Below are 7,155 nucleotides of genomic sequence, written 5' to 3'. Positions count from 1 at the left end.
CAAAAGTTAACATATTTGACATATTTGACAGTAGTAGAAATGCACAAGCGAATGTTTTTGGTAAATTTAATCAGTGTAGAATCGATGAATGGTATTTCGCCGTTGTTAACTGCACAAATCACTGTAGGAGATTATCCATTCAAATATCACTGGAAGAGAAACGTTCAACAGTCAGCCGACTAATGCATGGATAATCTCGCAACAGCACGAATCAATTCTTTGGCAGTAATTTCGTCATTGGTGTAGCGTCTCCAAATGGCAAAGAATTCTCCCTGCCGGGTCCTATGCTTCAGCCGTTGCAGCCGTTGCATCCGTCCATACACCCCTGAGCGTGCTGTAACCTCACCGTGGTACAGGGGTGTAACATTCTCTTTGAGAATGACCAATACAGCACAAATTGAAATTTTGAGTAAAAGTCAGTATCTATCTGTGATATTTGTATTTTTGCACAATTCTTTACACTGTTTTTATTTAAATCTTGATTTTTTATATTGATGTTGATCATCACCTTATTTGTTTGCATTACCATAGTTTGACACCCAATAGCCGATGTATTTTTCGTGCTGGGGTGTCGTTAAACATTCATTCATTCATTCATTCATTCATTCATTCATTCCGTCCATACAGGTAGTTAGCGGTGCAGCTTTGAAATAAGGCGTGTTGTTTTAGACGCTACCGTATCCAACTTGGTGAAACAAGCTTAAGCAGTAATTAGCCTGCATTGCTAATTACTTCACGATATCACAATAGAGTGCACCTGTACACTTAATTGGTAAAGCAAACAGAAACCAAACAAGTTTAAAGGGAAGGTCTCAAGATTATCTTTACTGGGCATATTGTACTAAAAACATCCTACGACAGGTAGCGTGAAAGGCGTACATTATAGAAACAAATAATAACCGAATAAATAGAAACACCAAAGAATTATGTCTGCAGAGCATTGTTACAAAAACATCTACCAAGCGTAATCTAATGCAATATAATTTATTTTCACCTTTGTAAATTTATGACACAGCAAATAAAATACGGGGTAAAATATATCTAATAATTTATTTAGCCCCCACGTGTACATGTAGTACACATTATTTAGGCCGTTGACGAAATGTACTGGGGAAATAAAAACCCAGTGGACGAATCGTCCGGAACTGATTTTGTGTAGTGGACGAATCGTCTCGAGTTCCTCAGTGGACGAATTTTCAGTGGACGAATCGTCCGTGGACGAATTGTCCAGTGGACGAATCGACTGTATCCCATCATTTCGTACCCTAGTCATTTCGTACCTTTGTCATTTCGTACCATTGCAAAAAGTCATTTCGTACCTAAGTCATTTCGCACCCTAGTCATTACGTACCATTGTGAAAAGTCATTTCGTACCCTAGTCATTTCATTCCAGTATATAGAAAACGAATTGACTTTTCAGTTATGGTACGAAAACGAATTGACTATAGCATAAAAGCAGTGGGTTTTGTTTTAAAACTTTATTTTGACAGTTTGAAAACCAGAACACGTTATTATGCAGCATATCGTTATTGATACCCATAATACCTGTCAACTGTTATTTCCATTTTACCTGACAAGAGCCGTATATGATATTTACTACTAACTGCCAACTTCGATTTTATGTGAAATGGCTCCAGATAATTAGTCAAAAACAACAAAACAATATAATGGACCAACAAAATATTATTTATTTATTAGGTCTTCTTTTCAAACTTGATTATTTGCATCTTATTTGTTTAAGAAATAAACAATAACAGCCATTAAAACATTAACTACCTTACTGACTGCCAAATTAGCCAATTGCTAATGTTTATACAAAGTGGCAATAATTTTTTGTCTTTTGCTGATAAAATATCCCTTAAATTAACCACATATTTGTAATTTAATGTTATTTTGTAAAAGACATTACCGGGGTGATTGTTATAAATTGTTATTCCATGGTACGATATGACTTTCAGTTATGGTACGAAATAACCAAGGTACGAAATGACTACGGTACGAAATGACTTTTTGCAATGGTACGAAATGACCATGGTACGAAATGACCAAGGTACGAAATGACTTTTTGCAATGGTATGAAATGACCAAGGTACGAAATGACCAGGGTACGAAACGACCAAATTAGGTACGAAATGACTATGGTACGAAATGACCATGGTACGATGTGACTAGCAACCGTACCACCGATAGGCATTATCAATATATTATGATTCAGTGTTCGGGGGTTTCAGACGGACCTGCCCGCTAAAGCATTTTTTAATTATTTTTTTTAGACCTGTACATACTTGTCACAGAATCATTCATTTTGATATTTCGTAGTCCAGTGGTAAAGCGCTCGGCTGATGCGCGACCGGTCTAGGGCCGATCCTCGTCGATAGGCGCATTGGGACATTTCACGTTCCAGCCAGTGCACTACGATTGGTATATCAAAGGCCTTGGTATGTCTTATCCTGTCTGTGGGATGGTGCATAAAAAAGATGCCTTGCTACTAATGGAAAAAATGTTGCGGGTTTCCTCTCTAAGACTATTTGTTAAAACTACCAAATATTTGGCATCCAATAGCCGATGATTAATAAATCAATGTGGTCTAGTGGTGTCGTTAAACAAAACAAACTTTATCGTTACTTGCGTCATAATATTTAACTGTATTTGTAGATACATTGTATTTCAAAAATGGATTGGTGCATTTTAAAAATTAGCAGCTGTATTCAATTTCAAAAGGATTGTTTTAGATGGCGCAAAACATGTTCATGGTCATTTGTTTTTAAGGCAGCCATTTTGGTAGCCATCGTCGACTCAATCACTGAACATTTGCTTTGTCTACATTAGAAAGTGAATGCCAGAACTGAACCCCCCAAAATCCTACATTTGAAGTAAACATTATTGTTTTGTGGGTAAAACAAAACGTAACATATGGTCATGTCTTTCCGTTGTCGGCTATTTTCGTGGTATTCTTGGACTTAAATGGTGATTCAATATGTCAATTAGCTGTTAATACGGTGTCCATCTTGTATTTAAATGAGGTTGCAATGTCTAGGTTAGCTGGGCCATAGTTCAAGATTAATTTCCTAACATCTAAAACCCAGTCATAGAGATCAACAGTTTTATCGTAGGTGATAAAGTATCCGATATATTGCAAGTTCTGTGTTTTGACAACCATCTTGAATATTCAAACTGCTAAAAAGGTGTCCGTTAGCACTTTGCAATGAAAGACATTTTTTATTTGGCGACGCACTCAACACATTTTATTTACGGTTATATGGAGTCAGACATATGGTTAAGGACCACACAGATTTTGAGAGGAAACCCGCTGTCGCCACTACTTGGGCTACTCTTTCCGATTAGCAGCAAGGGATCTTTTATTTGCGCTTCCCACGGGCAGGATAGCACAAACCATGGCCTTTGTTGAACCAGTTATGGATCACTGGTCGGTGCAAGTGGTTTACACCTACCCATTGAGCCTTGCGGAGCACTCACTCAGGGTTTGGAGTCGGTATCTGGATTAAAAATCCCATGCCTCGACTGGGATCCGAACCCAGTACCTACCAGCATGTAGACCGATGGCCTAACCACGACGCCACCGAGGCCGGTCACTTTGCAATGATGCAAACACCATAGAGAATAAATAAGGCAAACAGACCCCAAGTAACGGTCACATTTGATTAGAGATAATAACTGGTTACTATCTTAAGATATCGGCTTTACCATGCGAAGGTAGAATGGCGAATGGAAATACAAGTAACTTTGAACAATATATGACACTGCTTTTAGTTCCGTCCCAAAAAGCTATATTTTTTGGTCAGTGACCGAACATATAGAAATTTATCTGGTCATCATATCTGGATAATACATAGTGATTGCAGGATAAATATTGCTGCAAAACGATGTTTAAAATATAACAATTAAACAAACAAAAAATCAATGCTCAAATCTTTATCTAGATATTTGACAACACAATGTTCATATCTTTATGTTGATATTTTACAACATTTGAGCCCGGCATCACAAGTGAACTGACATGGCATCGTCTCGCCTGAATTACAGTTTTTCCGGCAGGAAAAGCCTGAAGTTGTCGGACATTCTGGAATTAAAAACACAGATCACACACACGCACGCACGCACGCACGCAGAGAGAGAGAGAGAGAGAGAGAGAGAGAGAGAGAGAGAGAGAGAGAGAGAGAGAGAGAGAGAGAGAGAGAGAGGGGAGGGGGGGGGGGGAGTGAAATAAAGAGACAGAGAAAAGAGAAAAACAAGATAAAGAGAAAGACAGAACGATAAATAAAGGAAAAACAGAAAGACGCGGGAAGCAATGCAACAAAAGAGAATGAGACGGACAGGTGTGTGTGTGTGTGTGTGTGTGTGTGTGTGTGTGAGAGAGAGAGAGAGAGAGAGAGAGAGAGAGAGAGAGAGAGAGAGAGAGAGAGAAAGAGAGAGAGAGAAATAGATACAGAATATGAGGAATTACTGTACAATGAATATTAACAGTGACAATATGGCAACAAGAGTTCTTCATGGTATAATCAAATCAAATATAGCAGAAGTATTTTTACGAGTTAGTATTTTTAAAGTATCAAATGACATTGGAGATGTCTCTATGGTTTACTGAATTTACGTGTTATTTCAGAAATGAATTTTGACATTTTACGGAGTGTGCTTTTGCTATTACAATGAAACAATTCTTTGAATTTAAGTGTGCAAAGGTTTTTTTTTATACAATAATAAGGCTTTGTAAGCCTTTGCGTATGTTCATGAAATAATTACATTTAAATAATTAATGATATTCATCTCTAATATAATTTTTTTTTCGCAAAATGTACATAATCCGTTTTTGACTGGGGTGCTATTCCAAAATCCTGTTTCTATAGGTAAATAGTTATTACATGTTCTGAATTTCAGAAGGATGCTCCACAAGTAAGTAGGCCCCCTATCCAAATTTAAAGTTTGTTTAAAAATAAAATATGTTTTGCCTTTGGATGTAGACTCGATGTTGTTATGCCATGTTTTAAGTACTGGTCTAATAGCCTTCGTTTAACATGGTCAGGTCAGGACAGGTCATAGGGTTTTACGTGCACATTCAGAACAAGCTGTTGTAGCGCACGCCTGTCGTGGGCACAAGAACCGGCCTTGGCCGGCTCCTCCGTCCATGACAGGAAAGATTGGGGGAGGGGAGAGGAGGGACCGCCTGCACTGGCAGGTGCAAGGGAGCACCAGCAGCCCGATCAAATCGGTAGCAGGCGGGTGGGCGTGGTGGTGGTGCTATGGAATTTGAATAGAGCAGTTAAATGCCAAAGAGAAAAGGGTGCGCAATTTTGATTGAGGGAATTTGGCGCAATTTTGAACGGTCGGTCGAAAGGTAAATGGCCGAGCTAATATAGTTTTTGATATTAGTGAATCGAGAGTAGCTCGTTAATTTTAGACCTCTACGATGCTGTGGTGTCTCTCTAGGTTGCCCATAGGGCCCTTATAAAGGGCCTGACCGATTCTGGTCGTGTTCAGTTTGCATTTTTATAGATGGGAGATTTTTCAGTAAATATCAGACATACCTAGGTTGTTCAACAAGCATATTAAGTTTTCTAGCCAGTTATAACTGTGCCCATTGCATACCTTGCAATCTATTGGCAAATTGTTATCCTTGGCTTTAGATAAAACAAACTATATTGCTTTAGCTGCACGCGGAGTTAAACATTATTTTGTTATTTTAAATTTGTTTTGCTTAGTGAACGCTAAATGTTTGTATTCTTTGACATTTTTCAAGGGATTTATCTCCGAGGGTAAATGTTTTCTTATAGTCATTTGCATTTCCATTAAATATTATTATTATTTTTGTTTTTCACTGTTTACTTTAAATTTGTTTGTTTGTTTGTTTTTGCATTATTTCAAAAAGGCATTTAGTTTTATTTTGGAAATCTTGAGCATTAGTTGTTAGTAGTGCAGTGTCGTCGGCATATAGAAGACAAAACAAGTGGATAACGATGTCTAGGAAGCAATCGTGTTCATCTATAGCGGTGGCTACCCCTGAACAATTAAAATTTAGCAGGTGGTTTTCTAGGTCCTTTAAATAAAGTGAAAATAAGACAGGTGACAAATATTCACCTTAGCGGACTCCAGTATTGTAGGAAAATAATTGTAAGCATTCGTTATTTACACTGATACAGGATTTTATGTCGTGATACATTAAAAAAAATATAATTCTAAGGAATTTGCCATTTATATTATAGTTTAATAATTTTTGCCTAAGGAAGCTTCTAGATATCGTATCAAACGCCTTTTGAAAATCAATAAACGCACAGAATAATATCTTCTTTTTTTTATCTTTTTTTTAAATTTCGATCAAAGAATACATTTTAAACAGATGGTCGGTTGTGGAGTAACCTTTTCAAAAGGCAGTCTGAACTTCAGTTAAAATAGTATTTCCTTCTAGGTAGTCATTTAGTCGCTTGTTTAGGATTGTTGTAAATAGTTTTGAGTTACAGCATGATAAGGTTATTGGTCTATAAATCTTGGGCATAGAACAGGTGGTACTAACGGCTTCCTTTATTTTTAAACATTGGCTTAATCATTCCCGTCAGCCATTCATTTTGGAAAATACTGTTATCTAGCATGATATTGAATAGTCTTGTATATATTGGCAACATTTTGTCCGCAGTAAATTTTATGTACTCATTTGTAGTAATGTCTATTCCAAAAGCTTTTTCTTTCTTCAATCGTTTTTTTTTTTTTAGCGTCATTACCTTATTCAAAACTTTAAAAAATTATATCTAGATCCAGGTTGGATTTTTTTTTTTTTTAGCGAGATTCCTTGCCTCAACGTTATTTTTCCGGGTGACTTATATCAACTTGTTTTTCCGTGACTCGTATGACGGTCATTCTGCCGAACGCCACTGCTGTTGGCATTTAGTCTCTTCATTCTTGAGCCTGTCCTAGCAGCACTGGAAGATTGATCTCCCCACTCTAAGAAGAAATAGGAAGCGGGGTCGGTCCCTACTACTCTTTTCTAGACTTTACTTTGTTTTATATTGATACCATCTCGTATTCTCCGAAGCCGGACTCGTCCGCACCACTATACCAACCATGACGACTGGACTAGACCCTAGTCCGATACTCTCTCGTTCAGACGGATCCGGCTTCTCCAGATCTGTATTTCAGCACAGCACT

Source organism: Gigantopelta aegis, chromosome 7, assembly GCF_016097555.1.
Source record: "Gigantopelta aegis isolate Gae_Host chromosome 7, Gae_host_genome, whole genome shotgun sequence".
NCBI classification, from domain to species: domain Eukaryota; kingdom Metazoa; phylum Mollusca; class Gastropoda; order Neomphalida; family Peltospiridae; genus Gigantopelta; species Gigantopelta aegis.
Note: the sequence above shows the minus strand (reverse complement) of the source record.